This window comes from Haemorhous mexicanus, chromosome 16 (genome assembly GCF_027477595.1).
Source record: "Haemorhous mexicanus isolate bHaeMex1 chromosome 16, bHaeMex1.pri, whole genome shotgun sequence".
NCBI classification, from domain to species: Eukaryota; Metazoa; Chordata; class Aves; order Passeriformes; family Fringillidae; genus Haemorhous; species Haemorhous mexicanus.
The window spans coordinates 14718947-14738789 of NC_082356.1; positions in this window are offsets into that span (position 1 = coordinate 14718947).

Sequence of the window (19843 nt, forward strand, 5' to 3'; positions counted from 1 at the left end):
ACACTGAAAAACATTAGTAAACCATGGAATCCCATGGAACCAGGTGTTCATGGTTACAGAGCCAGGCCTGATTGAACACTGGAGAACATTTTTACCCCATGGAATCTCATGCAACCCGGTCTCCATAGTCACAGAGCCAGGACTAATGGAACGCTGGAGAACATTGTTACCCAAGTGAATCCCATGGAACCAGGTATCCATGGTGACAGAACCAGTCTAATGGAACCTAATGGAACACAGGAGAACATTGTTACCCCATGGAATCTCATGGAACCAGGTGTCCATGATGACAGAGCCCGGCCTGATGGAATACTGGAGAACATTGTCACCCAATGGAATCTCATGGAACCAGGTGTCCATGGTGACAGAACTGGGCCTGATGGAACAGTGGAGAAAATTGTTACCCTATGGAATCTCAGGGAACCAGGTGTCCATGGTGACAGAGCCAGGCCTGATTGAACACTGGAGAACATTGTTAACCCATGGATACTCATGGAACCAGGTCTCGCTGGTGACAGAGCCAGCCTTGATGGAACCTAATAGAACACTGAAGAACATTATTAACCCATGGAATCCCATGGAACCAGGTATCCATGGTGACAGAACCAGTCTAATGGAACCTAATGGAACACAGGAGAACATTGTTACCCCATGGAATCTCATGGAACCAGGTGTCCATGGTCACAGAGCCAGGCCTCATGGTACACTGGAGAACATTGTTACCCCATGAAATCTCATGGAACCAGGTGTCCATGGTGACAGATCCAGTCCTCCTGGAACACTGGAGAACGTTTTTACCCAATGGAATCTCATGAAACCATGTGTCCATTGTGACCAATCCGGGCCTCATGGAACACTGGAGAACATTGTTACCCCATGGAATCTCATGGAACCAGGTGTCCAATGTAAAAGATCCAGGCCCCATGGAACACTGGAGAATATTGTTAATCCATATATACTCATGGAACCAGGTGTCCATGGTGGCAGAGCCAGACCTGATGGAACTCTGGAGAACATTGTTAGGCAAGGGAATCCCATGGAACCAGGTGTCCATTGTGACAGAACAGGTCTAATGGAACCTAATGGAACACAGGAGAACATGGTTACCCCATGGAATCTCATGGAACCAGGTGTCCATGGTGACAAAGACAGGTCTGATGAACACTGGAGAACATTTTTACGCCATGGGATCCCATGGAAACAAGTGTCCATGGTGACAGATTCAGGCCTCATGGAACACTGGAGACTATTGTTACCCAAAGGAATCCCATGGAACCAGGTGTCCATGGTGACAGAGCCCAGCTTGATGGAACCTAATGGAACACAAGAGAACACATTTAGCCCATGGAATCTCATGGAACCAGCTGTCCATGGTGACAGAGCCAGGCCTGATGGAACACTGGAGAACACTGTAACCTCATGCAATCTCATGGAACCAGGTGTCCATGGTTACAGAGGAAGGCCTGATGGAACACTGGAGAACATTGTTACCCAAGGGAATCTCATGGAACCAGGAGTCCATGGATAGAGAGCCAGGCTTGGTGGAATCTAATTGAACACATGAGAACATTGTTATCCAAGGAAATTTCATGGAACCAGGTGTCCATGGTGACAGAGCCAGGCCTGATAGAACCTAATGGAACACAGGAGAACATTGTTATCAAAAGACATTTCATGGAACCAGGTGTCCATGGTGACAGAGCCAGGCCTGATGGAACCTAATAGAACACTGAAAAACATTAGTAAACCATGGAATCCCATGGAACCAGGTGTTCATGGTTACAGAGCCAGGCCTGATTGAACACTGGAGAACATTTTTACCCCATGGAATCTCATGCAACCCGGTCTCCATAGTCACAGAGCCAGGACTAATGGAACGCTGGAGAACATTGTTACCCAAGTGAATCCCATGGAACCAGGTATCCATGGTGACAGAACCAGTCTAATGGAACCTAATGGAACACAGGAGAACATTGTTACCCCATGGAATCTCATGGAACCAGGTGTCCATGATGACAGAGCCCGGCCTGATGGAATACTGGAGAACATTGTCACCCAATGGAATCTCATGGAACCAGGTGTCCATGGTGACAGAACTGGGCCTGATGGAACAGTGGAGAAAATTGTTACCCTATGGAATCTCAGGGAACCAGGTGTCCATGGTGACAGAGCCAGGCCTGATTGAACACTGGAGAACATTGTTAACCCATGGATACTCATGGAACCAGGTCTCGCTGGTGACAGAGCCAGCCTTGATGGAACCTAATAGAACACTGAAGAACATTATTAACCCATGGAATCCCATGGAACCAGGTATCCATGGTGACAGAACCAGTCTAATGGAACCTAATGGAACACAGGAGAACATTGTTACCCCATGGAATCTCATGGAACCAGGTGTCCATGGTCACAGAGCCAGGCCTCATGGAACACTGGAGAACACTGTTACCCCATGGAATCTCATGGAACCAGGTGTCCATGGTGACAGACCCAGTCCTCATGGAACACTGGAGAACATTTTTACCCAATAAAATCTCATGGAACCAGGTGTCCATTGTGACCAATGCGGGCCTCATGGAACACTGGAGAACATTGTTAACCCATGGAATCTCATGGAAGCAGGTGTCCATGGTGACAGATCCAGTCCTCATGGAACACTGGAGAACATTGTTACCCCATGGAATCTCATGGAACCAGGTGTCCAAGGTAAAAGATCCAGGCCTGATGGAACACTGGAGAATATTGTTAATCCATATATACTCATGGAACCAGGTGTCCAAAGTGACAGAGCCAGACCTGATGGAACTCTGGAGAACATTGTTAGGCAAGGGAATCCCATGGAACCTCGTGTCCATGGTGACAGAACCAGTCTAATGGAACCTAATGTAACACAGGAGAACATTGTTACCCCATGGAATCTCATGGAACCAGGTGTCCATGGTGACAAAGACAGGTCTGATGGAAAAGTGGAGAACATTGTTATGCCATGGAATCCCATGGAAACAGGTGTCCATGGTGACAGAACCAAGCTTGATGGAACCCAATGGAACACAGGAGAATATTGTTATCCAAGGGAATTTCATGGAACAATGTGTCAATTGAGACAGTGCCAGGCCTGATGGAACACTGGAGAACATTGTTAACTCAAGGAATCCCATGGAACCAGGTGTCCTAGGTGACAGACCCAGGCCTCGTGGAAAACTTGAGACTATTGTTGCCCAAGGGAATCCGAAGGAACCAGGTGTCCATGGTGAAAGAGCCAGGCTTGATTGAACCTAATGGAACACATGAGAACATTGTTATCCAAGGGAATTTCATGGAACCATGTGTCCATGTGACAGAGCCAGGCCTGATGGAACCTAATGGAACACTGAAGAACATCATTACCCCATGGAATCCCATGGAACCAGGTGTCCATGGTGACAGAGCCAGGCCTGATGGAACACTGGAGAACATTGTTACCCAACAGAATCCCATTGAACCAGGTGTCCATGGTGACAGATCCAGACCTGATGGAACCTAATGGAACACAGGAGGACATTATTAGCTCATGGAATCTCAGGGAACCAGGGGTCCATGGTTACAGAGCCAGGCCTGATGGAACCTAATGGAACAGAGGAGAACATTGTAATCCAACGGACTTTCATGGAACAATGTGTCAATTGTGACAGTGCCAGGCCTCATGGAACACTGGAGAACATTGTTACCTAATGGAATCTCATGGAACCAAATGTCCATGGTGACAAAGCCAGACCTGATAGAAAACTGGAGAACATTGTTACCCCATGGAATCTCATGCAACCAGGTGTCCATGGTGACAGAGCCAGGCCTCATGGAACACTGGAGACTATTGTTACCTAAGGGAATCCCATGGAACCAGGTGTCCATGGTGACAGAGCCAGGCCTGATGGAACCTGATGGAAAACAGGAGAACATATTTCCCCCATGGAATCCCATGGAACCAGGTGTCCATGGTGACAGAACCAGGCATGATGGAACACTGGAGAACATTGTAACCCAAGGGAATCCCATGGAACAAGGTGTCCATGGTCACCGAGCCAGGCTAATGGAACACAGGAGAACATTGTTACCTAATGGAATCTCATGCAACCAGGTGTCCATAGTCACAGAGCCAGGCTTCATGGAACACTAGGGAACATTGTTACCCAAGGGAATCCCATAGAACCAGGTTTCTATTGTGACAGAGCCAGGCGAATGGAACCTATTGGAATACTGGAGAACATTGTTACCCCATGGAATCTCATGGAACCAGTTGTCCATGGTGACAAAGCCAGGCCTGATGGAACACAGGAGAACATTGTTACTCCATGGAATCTCATGGAACCAGGTGTCCATGGTGACATAGCCAGGCTAATGGAACCTAATGGAACACTGAAGAATATTGTTACTCCATGGAAACCCATGGAACCAGGTATCCATGGTGAAAGAACCAGTCTAATGGAACCTAATGGAACACAGGAGAACATTGTTACCCCATGGAATCTCATGGAACCAGGTGTCCATGGTCACAGAGCCAGGCCTCATGGTACACTGGAGAACATTGTTACCCCATGAAATCTCATGGAACCAGGTGTCCATGGTGACAGAGCCAGTCCTCCTGGAACACTGGAGAACGTTTTTACCCAATGGAATCTCATGAAACCATGTGTCCATTGTGACCAATCCGGGCCTCATGGAACACTGGAGAACATTGTTACCCCATGGAATCTCATGGAACCAGGTGTCCAATGTAAAAGATCCAGGCCCCATGGAACACTGGAGAATATTGTTAATCCATATATACTCATGGAACCAGGTGTCCATGGTGGCAGAGCCAGACCTGATGGAACTCTGGAGAACATTGTTAGGCAAGGGAATCCCATGGAACCAGGTGTCCATTGTGACAGAACAAGTCTAATGGAACCTAATGGAACACAGGAGAACATGGTTACCCCATGGAATCTCATGGAACCAGGTGTCCATGGTGACAAAGACAGGTCTGATGGAAAAGTGGAGAACATTGTTATGCCATGGAATCCCATGGAAACAGGTGTCCATGGTGACAGAACCAAGCTTGATGGAACCCAATGGAACACAGGAGAATATTGTTATCCAAGGGAATTTCATGGAACAATGTGTCAATTGAGACAGTGCCAGGCCTGATGGAACACTGGAGAACATTGTTAACTCAAGGAATCCCATGGAACCAGGTGTCCTAGGTGACAGACCCAGGCCTCGTGGAAAACTTGAGACTATTGTTGCCCAAGGGAATCCGAAGGAACCAGGTGTCCATGGTGAAAGAGCCAGGCTTGATTGAACCTAATGGAACACATGAGAACATTGTTATCCAAGGGAATTTCATGGAACCATGTGTCCATGTGACAGAGCCAGGCCTGATGGAACCTAATGGAACACTGAAGAACATCATTACCCCATGGAATCCCATGGAACCAGGTGTCCATGGTGACAGAGCCAGGCCTGATGGAACACTGGAGAACATTGTTACCCAACAGAATCCCATTGAACCAGGTGTCCATGGTGACAGATCCAGACCTGATGGAACCTAATGGAACACAGGAGGACATTATTAGCTCATGGAATCTCAGGGAACCAGGGGTCCATGGTTACAGAGCCAGGCCTGATGGAACCTAATGGAACAGAGGAGAACATTGTAATCCAACGGACTTTCATGGAACAATGTGTCAATTGTGACAGTGCCAGGCCTCATGGAACACTGGAGAACATTGTTACCTAATGGAATCTCATGGAACCAAATGTCCATGGTGACAAAGCCAGACCTGATAGAAAACTGGAGAACATTGTTACCCCATGGAATCTCATGCAACCAGGTGTCCATGGTGACAGAGCCAGGCCTCATGGAACACTGGAGACTATTGTTACCTAAGGGAATCCCATGGAACCAGGTGTCCATGGTGACAGAGCCAGGCCTGATGGAACCTGATGGAAAACAGGAGAACATATTTCCCCCATGGAATCCCATGGAACCAGGTGTCCATGGTGACAGAACCAGGCATGATGGAACACTGGAGAACATTGTAACCCAAGGGAATCCCATGGAACAAGGTGTCCATGGTCACCGAGCCAGGCTAATGGAACACAGGAGAACATTGTTACCTAATGGAATCTCATGCAACCAGGTGTCCATAGTCACAGAGCCAGGCCTCATGGAACACTAGGGAACATTGTTACCCAAGGGAATCCCATAGAACCAGGTTTCTATTGTGACAGAGCCAGGCGAATGGAACCTATTGGAATACTGGAGAACATTGTTACCCCATGGAATATCATGGAACCAGTTGTCCATGGTGACAAAGCCAGGCCTGATGGAACACAGGAGAACATTGTTACTCCATGAATCTCATGGAACCAGGTGTCCATGGTGACATAGCCAGGCTAATGGAACCTAATGGAACACTGAAGAATATTGTTACTCCATGGAAACCCATGGAACCAGGTATCCATGGTGAAAGAACCAGTCTAATGGAACCTAATGGAACACAGGAGAACATTGTTACCCCATGGAATCTCATGGAACCAGGTGTCCATGGTCACAGAGCCAGGCCTCATGGTACACTGGAGAACATTGTTACCCCATGAAATCTCATGGAACCAGGTGTCCATGGTGACAGATCCAGTCCTCCTGGAACACTGGAGAACGTTTTTACCCAATGGAATCTCATGAAACCATGTGTCCATTGTGACCAATCCGGGCCTCATGGAACACTGGAGAACATTGTTACCCCATGGAATCTCATGGAACCAGGTGTCCAATGTAAAAGATCCAGGCCCCATGGAACACTGGAGAATATTGTTAATCCATATATACTCATGGAACCAGGTGTCCATGGTGGCAGAGCCAGACCTGATGGAACTATGGAGAACATTGTTAGGCAAGGGAATCCCATGGAACCAGGTGTCCATTGTGACAGAACAAGTCTAATGGAACCTAATGGAACACAGGAGAACATGGTTACCCCATGGAATCTCATGGAACCAGGTGTCCATGGTGACAAAGACAGGTCTGATGAACACTGGAGAACATTTTTACGCCATGGGATCCCATGGAAACAAGTGTCCATGGTGACAGATTCAGGCCTCATGGAACACTGGAGACTATTGTTACCCAAAGGAATCCCATGGAACCAGGTGTCCATGGTGACAGAGCCCAGCTTGATGGAACCTAATGGAACACAAGAGAACACATTTAGCCCATGGAATCTCATGGAACCAGCTGTCCATGGTGACAGAGCCAGGCCTGATGGAACACTGGAGAACACTGTAACCTCATGCAATCTCATGGAACCAGGTGTCCATGGTTACAGAGGAAGGCCTGATGGAACACTGGAGAACATTGTTACCCAAGGGAATCTCATGGAACCAGGAGTCCATGGATAGAGAGCCAGGCTTGGTGGAATCTAATTGAACACATGAGAACATTGTTATCCAAGGAAATTTCATGGAACCAGGTGTCCATGGTGACAGAGCCAGGCCTGATAGAACCTAATGGAACACAGGAGAACATTGTTATCCAAAGACATTTCATGGAACCAGGTGTCCATGGTGACAGAGCCAGGCCTGATGGAACCTAATAGAACACTGAAAAACATTAGTAAACCATGGAATCCCATGGAACCAGGTGTTCATGGTTACAGAGCCAGGCCTGATTGAACACTGGAGAACATTTTTACCCCATGGAATCTCATGCAACCCGGTCTCCATAGTCACAGAGCCAGGACTAATGGAACACTAGGGAACATTGTTACCCAAGGGAATCCCAAGGAACAAGGTTTCCAGGGTGACAGAGCCAGGCCTGGTGGAACACTGGAGAACATTGTTACCCCATGGAATCTCATGGAACCAGGTGTCCATGGTGACAGAGACAGGCCTCATGGAACACTGTAGACTATTGTTACCTAATGGAATTCCATAGAACCAGGTGTCCATGGTGACAGAGCCAGGCTTGATGGAACCTACTGGAACACAGGAGAACATCTTTAGCCCATGTAATCTCGTGGAACCATGTGTCCATGGTTACAGAGCCAGGCCTGATGAGACCTAATGGAACACAGGAGAACATTGTTATCCAAGGGAATTTCATGGAACCATGTGCCAGTTATGACAGTACCAGACCTCATGGAACACTGGAGAATTTTGTTACGTAATAGATTCTCATGGAACCAGGTATCCATGGTGACCGATCCGGGCCTCATGGAACACTGGAAAACATTGTGACCCAATGGAATTTCATGGAACCAGGTGTCCATGGTAAAAGATCCAGGCCTGATGGAACACTAGAGAACATTGTTAATCCATTTATACTCATGGAACCAGGTGTCCATTGTGACAGTGCCAGGCCCCATGGAACACTGGAGAATTTTGTTACCTAATGGATTCTCATGGAACCAGGTATCCATGTTGACCGATCCGGGCCTCATGGAACACTGGAGAACATTGTTCCCAATGGAAATTCATGGAAGCTGGTGTCCATTGTGAGAGATCCAGGCCTGATGGAATACTGGAGAACATTGTTACTCCATGGAATCCCATGAAACCAGGAATCCATGAAGGCACAGCTAGGCCTGATGGAACACAGGAGAACATTTTTACCCCATGGAATCTCATGGAATCAGGTGTCCATGGTGACAAAGCCCGCCCTGATGGAACACTGGAGATCATTTTTACTCAAGGGAATCCCATGGAACCAGGTGTCCATGGTGACATAGCCAGGCTAATGGAACCTAATGGAACACTGGAGAACATTGTTACCCAGGGGAATCCCATGGAACCAGGTGTCCATGGTGACAGAGCCAGGCCTCATGGGACACTGGTGGACATTGTTACCCCATGGAATCTCATGGAACCAGGTGTCCATGGTGACAGACGTGATGGAACACTGGAGAACATTGTTACCCAAGGGAATCCCATGGAACCACTTGTCCATGGTGACAGAGCCAGGCCTGATGGAACACTGGAGAACATCTTTAGCCCATGGAATCTCATGGAACCATGTGTCCATTGTGACAGAGCCAGGCCTGATGGAACCTAATGGAACACAGGAGAACATTGTTATCCAAGGTAATTTCATGAAACAATGTGTCCATTGTGGCAGTGCCAGACCTCATGGAACACTACAGAATTTTGTTACCTAATAGATTCTCATGGAACCAGGTATCCATGGTGACCGATCAGGGCCTCATGGAACACTGGAGAACATTGTTCCCAATGGAAATTCATGGAAGCTGGTGTCCATTGTGAGAGATCCAGGCCTGATGGAATACTGGAGAACATTGTTACTCCATGGAATCCCATGAAACCAGGAATCCATGAAGGCACAGCTAGGCCTGATGGAACACAGGAGAACATTTTTACCCCATGGAATCTCATGGAATCAGGGGTCCATGGTGACAAAGCCCGCCCTGATGGAACACTGGAGATCATTTTTACTCAAGGGAATCCCATGGAACCAGGTGTCCATGGTGACATAGCCAGGCTAATGGAACCTAATGGAACACTGGAGAACATTGTTACCCAGGGGAATCCCATGGAACCAGGTGTCCATGGTGACAGAGCCAGGCCTCATGGGACACTGGTGGACATTGTTACCCCATGGAATCTCATGGAACCAGGTGTCCATGGTGACAGACGTGATGGAACACTGGAGAACATTGTTACCCAAGGGAATCCCATGGAACCACTTGTCCATGGTGACAGAGCCAGGCCTGATGGAACACTGGAGAACATCTTTAGCCCATGGAATCTCATGGAACCATGTGTCCATTTTGACAGAGCCAGGCCTGATGGAACCTAATGGAACACAGGAGAACATTGTTATCCAAGGTAATTTCATGAAACAATGTGTCCATTGTGGCAGTGCCAGACCTCATGGAACACTACAGAATTTTGTTACCTAATAGATTCTCATGGAACCAGGTATCCATGGTGACCGATCAGGGCCTCATGGAACACTGGAGAACATTGTTCCCAATGGAAACTCATGGAAGCTGGTGTCCATAGTGACAGAGCATGGCCTCATGGAATACTGGAGAACAGTTTTACCCAACGGAATCCTATGGAACCAGGTGTCCATGGTAACAGATCCAGGCTAATGGAACACTGGATAACATTGTTACCCCATGGAATGTCATGCAACCAGGTGTCCTTAGTCACAGAGCCAGGCCTGATGGAACACTCGGGAACATTGTTACCCAAGGGAATCCCATGGAACCAGGTGTCCATGGTCACAGAGCCAGGCTAATGGAACCTAATGGAACACTTGAGAACATTGTTACTCCATGGAATCCCATGGAACCAGGTATCCATGAAGACAGAGCTAGGCCTCATGGAACAGTGGAGAACATTGTTACCCCATGGAATCTCATGGAATCAGGAGTCCATGGTGACAAAGCCAGGCGTGATGGAACACTGGAGAACATTTTTACTCAAGGGAATCCCATGGAACCAGGTGTCCATGGTGACATAGCCGGACTAATGGAACCTAATGGAACACAGGAGAACATTGTTACCCCAAGGGAATCAAATGGAACCAGGTGTCCATGGTGACAGAACGAGTCTAGTGGAACCTAATGGAACACAGGAGAACATTGTTACCCCATGGAATCTCATGGAACCAGGTGTCCATGCTGACAGATCCAGGCCTGATTGAACCTACTGGAACACTGGAGAACATTGTAACCTTATGGAATCTCATGGAACAAGGTGTCAATTCTGAAAGAGCCTGGCCTGATGGAACACTGGAGGACATTGTTACCTTATGGAATCTCATGGAAGCAGGTGTCCATGGTTACCATTCCGGGCCCCATGGAACAGTACTGAATTTTGTTACCCAATGGAATCTCATGGAACCTGGTGTCCATGGTGACAGAGCCAGCTTTACGGAAAACTGGAGAACATTGTTACCCCATGGAATCTCATGGAACCTGGTGTCCATGGTGACAGAGCCAGATCTGATGGAAAACTGGTGAACATTGTTACTCAACAGAATCCTATGGAACCACGTGTCCATGGTTACAGAGCCAGGCTAATGGAACACTGGAGAACTTTGTTACCCCATGGAATCTCATGGAATCAGGTGTCCATGGTGACAGAGCCAGGCCTGATGGAACACTGGAGAACATTGTTACCCAAGGCAATCTCATGGAACCGTTTGTCCATGGTGACAGAAGCAGTCCTCATGGAACACTGGAGAACATTGTTACCCCATGGAATCTCATGGAACCAGGTGTCCATGGTTTCCAATCCGGGCCTCATGGAACACTGGAGAACATTGTTACCCATGGAATCTGTTGTGGTTTTTGGGGAAATCGTTTTTTCGGGTGCTGTGGTAACGCTATTCGGTGTCTAGATTTTAATAGTGGCACCTGGTTTGTCCACTGAGGGCATGGATACGCCTCTGAGAACACAGGGGGTTAAAAGCTGTGAATTTCCACTTGAAGTTCCTTTTGAGTTCCGGCACTGGACTGGACAAGACCTCTCCACTGTCAAGCTCTGATCTGGGCAGGGGGGGGAAGGGAGCCATGCGGCCGGAGTGAGGTAGGCCAGGCCTGGGCCGAAGGGTGGAGGAGCATTGCACTGCGAGGGCTTCGGGCAGCCATCCCCCATTCCCCCCCCCGGAGGGAGAGAGAGCGAGAGCAGACTGTGCCTGTGATAGCGCGGCTGGAGTGAAGGAGAAGGGGGGGGTGCCCAGCAGGGCAGCCAGCCGTGGGAGTTCATGAACCATACCGGCAGAGCCTGGGACTTTTAACCCTTCTTGGGACGATGGAAACCTTGCAAATGCTGATTCCTCCTGGAGTTGGTGAGATTGAGAGAAATTGAGAAGAATTCTAGGTGGGAGGAGATGATGGAGTGGCTTTTGGCTGGACTTTTCTTGGATAGCTATGGACAGAACCCTTGCGTTCCTGTGACACAGAGACTGCATCTAGGGGGAGGCAATGGCTCAGAGCCAGGAGAGTGCGGTGATGTGAGAGTGTGTGAACAGAGACGAAGGGTGGAGGAGAATGGTGGTGGTGCCCTCCATCTCCGAAGAAGAAGAAGAGGAAGATGATCTCTGTTCAAGAGACCCCTCAGCCCCAGGGGGTGAAACATGGCGGGGACAGGTGTCCCAAAAGGAGAGGGACTGTGCTCTTTTTTGGAACTGGACAAAGCATCCTTGAAGGGAAAAACCCTAGAAGCAGCTCTGGTCCATGTGCAGTGGTGAGAGCACTGGACATGGAAGGAAGAGGTCACGATGGCAAAATGTTCTCCGGGCGGTGCCTCACGTGACACGGAAACGCGAGAAGTTTCGACTGTTTCCTGGGTGAAGTCTGTGGTGCAAAAGGGACTCCTCTCTTCTCAAAGAATTGAGAATTGATTATTCAAAGGGTGGTAACAGAATTAGGAAATTTGGTGGGGGGAGGAGGAGGAAATTTGGAAGTTTTCATCCTGTGTTCTGTGTGTTTTTTCCCTGCAGTTTTATGTTAATAAAGTTTTTTTTCCTTTCAATCGTAAATTGGAGCCAGCTCGGCTCTGTCTCTGATCACATCTCACAGTAGATACCAGGAAAAGAGGTTTTCTCATGGAAGCACTGGCATTTCGCCAGGCTCAGACCATGACAGAATCTCATGGAACCAGGTGTCCATGGTGACAGAGCCAGGCTTGATGGAACCTAATGGAACACTGGAGAACATTTTTACCCCATGGAATCTCATGCAACCAGGTGTCCATGGTGACAGAGCCAGGCCTGATGGAACACCGGAGAACCTGGTTGCCTAAGGGAATCCCATGGAAGCAGGTGTCCATGGTGACAGAGCCAGGCTAATGGAACCTAATGGAAGACAGCAGAACATTGTTACCCCATGGAATCTCATGGAACCAGGTGTCCATGCTGACAAAGCCAGGGCTCAAGGAACACTGGAGAACATTGTTACCCAATGGAATCTCTTGGAACCGGGTGTCCATGGTGACAGAGCCAGATTAACTGAACCTAATGGAACACTGGAGAACATTGTTACCCTATGGAATCTCATGGAACCAGGTGTCCATGCTGACAAAGCCAGGCCTTATGGAGTACTGGAGAACATTGTTACTCAAGGGAATCTCATGGAACCAGGTGTCCATGGTGACAGAGCCAGGCCTGATGGAACACTGGAGAACATTTTTACCCAAGGGAATCCTATGGAACCAGGTGTCCATGGTGACAGAACCAGGCCTCATGGAACACTGGAGAACATTGTTACCCCATGGAATCTCATGGAACCAGGTGTCCTCGGTGACAGAGCTGAGCCTGATGGAACACTGGAGAACATTGATACCCCATGGAATGTCATGGAAGCAGGTGTCCATGTTGACAGAGCCAGGCCTGATTCAACACTGGAGAAAATTGTTACCCCATGGAATCTCATGGAACCAGGTGTCCATGGTGACAGAGACCGGCCTCATGGAACCTAATTGAACACAGGTGAACATTGTTACCTATTGGAACCCTGGCTGCGAGAATTTTAGACTCTGTGTTGACAGACACTCACCCCAGAGAGAACACTTCATTTGACCTTGGACTCTGGAGAAGGCTTCCAAAATGGAATGATGGAACTGGGATTATGGGTGTGGAGTTTGAATAGAAGGGTGTAATATCACATGGTGAAAAATTCAGGGTTTACCGTTTTAGAATATAGTAATATATATAAAGCAAGCTGGAGGTTTTAGGGCAGAGGATGATCCTTTTTCTTTGCCTTCTTCACCTTCTTTTTCTTCTTCTTCTTCCTCACGTTCTTCTTTTCCTTCTCCTTCTTCACCTCCTTGTTCATCTTCTTCTTCTCCTTCTTCTTCTCCTCCTTCTCCTTCTCCTCTTTCTACTCTACCTCGTCCTCATCCTCCCTCTTCCTCCTCGGGTTTGGGTGGTATTCTCTAATTGGATAAAAAAGTCGGTGTTGTCAGGCACGGGTGGTTGGTTATTGGGTTAAAAGGAAAAATAATTGAGGTGTCATTTGTTATTTGGACAGTTTATCCTTAAAAGACCTTGCAGAGAGAGAGATGGGGCTCCATTTTTCCCTTGTTAGCAAAGTGCTGCAGAACTCACAGCTTGTGAGACTGTTACATGGACAAGAGCTAATGAACACCTGAGTCCAAACAAGAAACACTGTCTTGTGATTTAATCCCGACCTTGGCAGAGAAGAAGCAAAAGAATTGACTGTTCCCCCATGGAATCTCATGGAACCAGGTGTCCACTGTTTCACAGTGCAGCCTCAGAGAGGGTGAGACCATTGTGCCACAATGGAATATCCTGAAACCAAGGCTCCATTGTGACAAACCAGGGCTTTATGAAACCAAGGACACCGCTGGGATGCAATGGAATCTCAAGGAACCCAGGGCCAACTGTCAACACATCAGCTTCTCAGGAAACCAAGGAAAACACTGTGACACAGAGAGGGGCCTCATGGGACCCAGGAGACCATGGTGACACCGTGGAATCTCATGGAATCAAGTCTGAATTGTTACAGGACCCAGGACACCATGGTGACACCAGAGAATCTCATGGAACCAAGTCTGAATTGTTACAGGACCCAGGAGACCATGGTGACACCAGAGAATCTCATGGAACCAAGTGTCCAGAGTTTCATGGCTCAGCCTCATGGAGCACTGGAGACCATTGTGTCCCAGTGGGAACACAGGGAACAAAGGCTCCACTGTGACACAGCAGGGCCTCATGGAATGCAAGAGATCATCCTGATGCAATGGGAACTCATGGAACCAAGGGCCCACTCTTTGGCTGCGTGGCCCCATGGAATGCCAGAGACCATTGTGGCACCATGGAATGAATGGCACAAAGGCTCCACTGTGACCCAGCAGGGCCTCATGGAACCAAAGACACTGCTGGGATACAATGGAATCTCATGGAACCAAGGTCCAGTTGTGACAGAGCTGGGCCTCATGGAACCAAGGACACCCCGTGATGCAATGGAATCTCTAGGATCCAAGGATCAATTGCCAACACACCAGGTTCTCATGAAACCAAGCAGAACATTGTGACGCAGGGCAATCTCATGGAAGCAAGGCTCTGCTTTGATCAAGTGGGGCCTCATGGGACACAGGTGCCACTGGGACATTGTCAGGCCCAGTAGGAACAAGACACCACTGTGGCAGACCAAGGCCTCATGGGACCCAGGAGAGCTCTGTGACACAATGGAACCTGATGGAGCCAAGGGCCCCTTGGGACACAGCAGGGTCTCATGGAACCCCTGTTCCACTGGGACATTGCCAAGGCTCCTGCAAGCAAGGTTCCACTGGGACAAAGGCAGGCCCCATGGCACCCAGGAGACCACTGTGGGACAATGGAATCTCATGGAACCAGGTGTCCATGGTGACAGAGCCAGGCCTGATGGAACACTGGAGAACATTGTTACCCAAGGGAATCTCATGGAACCAGGTGTCCATGGTGGCAGAGCCAGGCCTGATGGAACACTAGGGACTATTGTTATCCAAGGGAATCCCATGGAACCAGGTGTCCATGGTGACAGAGCCAGGCCTGATGGAACACAGGAGTACATTGCTAGCCCATGGAATCTCATGGAACCAGGTGTCCATGGTGACAGAGCCAGGCCTGATGGAACCTAATGGAACAGAGGAGAACATTGTTATCCAAGGGAATCTCATGGAACCAGGTGTCCATGGTGACAGAGCCAGGCCTGATGGAACCTAATTGAACACAGGTGAACATTGTTACCTTTTGGAACCCTGGCTGCGAGAATTTTAGACTCTGTGCTGACAGACACTCACCCCAGAGAGAACACTGCATTTGACCTTGGACTCTGGAGGAGGCTTCCAAAATGGAATGATGGAACTGGGATTATGGGTGTGGAGTTTGAATAGAAGGGTGTAATATCACATGGTGAAAAATTCAGAGTTTACCGTTTTAGAATATAGTAATATATATAAAGCAAGATGGAGGTTTTAGGGCAGAGGATGATCCTTTTTCTTTGCCTTCTTCACCTTCTTTTTCTTCTTCTTCTTCCTCACGTTCTTCTTTTCCTTCTCCTTCTTCACCTTCTTGTTCATCTTCTTCTTCTCCTTCTTCTTCTCCTCCTTCTCCTTCTCCTCTTTCTACCCTTCCTCGTCCTCATCCTCCCTCTTCCTCCTCGGGTTTGGGTGGTATTCTGTAATTGGATAAAAAAGTCGGTGTTGTCAGGCACGGGTGGTTGGTTATTGGGTTAAAAGGAAAAATAATTGAGGAGTCATTTGTTATTTGGACAGTTTATCCTTAAAAGACCTTGCAGAGAGAGAGATGGGGCTCCATTTTTCCCTTGTTAGCAAAGTGCTGCAGAACTCACAGCTTGTGAGACTGTTACATGGACAAGAGCTAATGAACACCTGAGTCCAAACAAGAAACACTGTCTTGTGATTTAATCCCGACCTTGGCAGAGAAGAAGCAAAAGAATTGACTGTTCCCCCATGGAATCTCATGGAACCAGGTGTCCACTGTTTCACAGTGCAGCCTCAGAGAGGGTGAGACCATTGTGCCACAATGGAATATCCTGAAACCAAGGCTCCATTGTGACAAACCAGGGCTTTATGAAACCAAGGACACCGCTGGGATGCAATGGAATCTCAAGGAACCCAGGGCCAACTGTCAACACATCAGCTTCTCAGGAAACCAAGGAAAACACTGTGACACAGAGAAGGGCCTCATAGGACCCAGGAGACCATGGTGACACTGTGGAATCTCATGGAACCAAGTCTGAATTGTTAAAGGACCCAGGAGACCACGGTGACACCGTGGAATCTCATGGAACCAAGTCTGAATTGTTACAGGACCCAGGAGACCATGGTGACACCAGAGAATCTCATGGAACCAAGTCTGAATTGTTACAGGACCCAGGAGACCATGGTGACACTGTGGAATCTCATGGAACCAAGTCTGAATTGTTACAGGACCCAGGAGACCATGGTGACACTGTGGAATCTCATGGAACCAAGTCTGAATTGTTACAGGACCCAGGAGACCATGGTGACACCGTGGAATCTCATGGAACCAAGTGTCCAGAGTTTCATGGCTCAGCCTCATGGAGCACTGGAGACCATTGTGTCCCAGTGGGAACACAGGGAACAAAGGCTCCACTGTGACACAGCAGGGCCTCATGGAATGGAAGAGATCATCCTGATGGAATGGGAACTCATGGAACCAAGGGCCCACTCTTTGGCTGCGTGGCCCCATGGAATGCCAGAGACCATTGTGGCACCATGGAATGAATGGCACAAAGGCTCCACTGTGACCCAGCAGGGCCTCATGGAACCAAGGACACCGCTAGGATGCAATGGAATCTCGTGGAACCAAGGTCCAGTTGTGACCGAGCTGGGCCTCATGGAACCAAGGACACCCCGTGATGCAATGGAATCTCTAGGATCCAAGGATCAATTGCCAACACACCAGGTTCTCATGAAACCAAGCAGAACATTGTGACGCAGGGCAATCTCATGGAAGCAAGGCTCTGCTTTGATCAAGTGGGGCCTCATGGGACACAGGTGCCACTGGGACATTGTCAGGCCCAGGAGGAACAAGACACCCCTGTGGCAGACCAAGGCCTCATGGGACCCAGGAGAGCTCTGTGACACAATGGAACCTGATGGAGCCAAGGGCCCATTGGGACACAGCAGGGTCTCATGGAACCCCTGTGCCACTGGGACATTGCCAAGGCTCCTGCAAGCAAGGTTCCACTGGGACAAAGGCAGGCCCCATGGCACCCAGGAGACCACTGTGGGACAATGGAATCTCATGGAACCAGGTGTCCATGGTGACAGAGCACAGCCTGATGGAACACTGGAGAACATTGTTACCCAAGGGAATCTCAGGGAACCAGGTGTCCATGGTGACAGAGCCAGGCCTGATGGAACACTAGGGACTATTGTTATCCAAGGGAATCTCATGGAACCAGGTGTCCATGGTGACAGAGCCAGGCCTGATGGAACCTAATGGAACAGAGGAGAACATTGTTATCCAAGGGAATCTCATGGAACCAGGTGTCCATGGTGACAGAGCCAGGCCTGATGGAACCTAATTGAACACAGGTGAACATTGTTACCTTTTGGAACCCTGGCTGCGAGAATTTTAGACTCTGTGCTGACAGACACTCACCCCAGAGAGAACACTGCATTTGACCTTGGACTCTGGAGGAGGCTTCCAAAATGGAATGATGGAACTGGGATTATGGGTGTGGAGTTTGAATAGAAGGGTGTAATATCACATGGTGAAAAATTCAGGGTTTACCGTTTTAGAATATAGTAATATATATAAAGCAAGCTGGAGGTTTTAGGGCAGAGGATGATCCTTTTTCTTTGCCTTCTTCACCTTCTTTTTCTTCTTCTTCTTCCTCACGTTCTTCTTTTCCTTCTCCTTCTTCACCTCCTTGTTCATCTTCTTCTTCTCCTTCTTCTTCTCCTCCTTCTCCTTCTCCTCTTTCTACTCTTCCTCGTCCTCATCCTCCCTCTTCCTCCTCGGGTTTGGGTGGTATTCTGTAATTGGATAAAAAAGTCGGTGTTGTCAGGCACGGGTGGTTGGTTATTGGGTTAAAAGGAAAAATAATTGAGGTGTCATTTGTTATTTGGACAGTTTGTCCTTAAAAGACCTTGCAGAGAGAGAGATGGGGCTCCATTTTTCCCTTGTTAGCAAAGTGCTGCAGAACTCACAGCTTGTGAGACTGTTACATGGACAAGAGCTAATGAACACCTGAGTCCAAACAAGAAACACTGTCTTGTGATTTAATCCCGACCTTGGCAGAGAAGAAGCAAAAGAATTGACTGTTCCCCCATGGAATCTCATGGAACCAGGTGTCCACTGTTTCACAGTGCAGCCTCAGAGAGGGTGAGACCATTGTGCCACAATGGAATATCCTGAAACCAAGGCTCCATTGTGACCAACCTGGGCTTTATGAAACCAAGGACACCGCTGAGTTGCAATGGAATCTCAAGGAACCCAGGGCCAACGGTCAACACATCAGCTTCTCAGGAAACCAAGGAAAACACTGTGACACAGAGAAGGGCCTCATGGGACCCAGTAGACCATGGTGACACTGTGGAATCTCATGGAACCAAGTCTGAATTGTTACAGGACCCAGGAGACCACGGTGAAACCGTGGAATCTCATGGAACCAAGTCTGAATTGTTACAGGACCCAGGAGACCATGGTGGCACCGTGGAATCTCATGGAACAAAGTCTGAATTGTTACAGGACCCAGGAGACCATGGTGACACCAGAGAATCTCATGGAACCAAGTCTGAATTGTTACAGGACCCAGGAGACCATGGTGACACCGTGGAATCTCATGGAACCAAGTGTCCAGAGTTTCATGGCTCAGCCTCATGGAGCACTGGAGACCATTGTGTCCCAGTGGGAACACAGGGAACAAAGGCTCCATGGTGACACAGCAGGGCCTCATGGAATGGAAGAGATCATCCTGATGGAATGGGAACTCATGGAACCAAGGGCCCACTCTTTGGCTGCGTGGCCCCATGGAATGCCAGAGACCATTGTGGCACCATGGAATGAATGGCACAAAGGCTCCACTGTGACCCAGCAGGGCCTCATGGAACCAAGGACACCGCTAGGATGCAATGGAATCTCGTGGAACCAAGGTCCAGTTGTGACCGAGCTGGGCCTCATGGAACCAAGGACACCCCGTGATGCAATGGAATCTCTAGGATCCAAGGATCAATTGCCAACACACCAGGTTCTCATGAAACCAAGCAGAACATTGTGACGCAGGGCAATCTCATGGAAGCAAGGCTCTGCTTTGATCAAGTGGGGCCTCATGGGACACAGGTGCCACCGGGACATTGT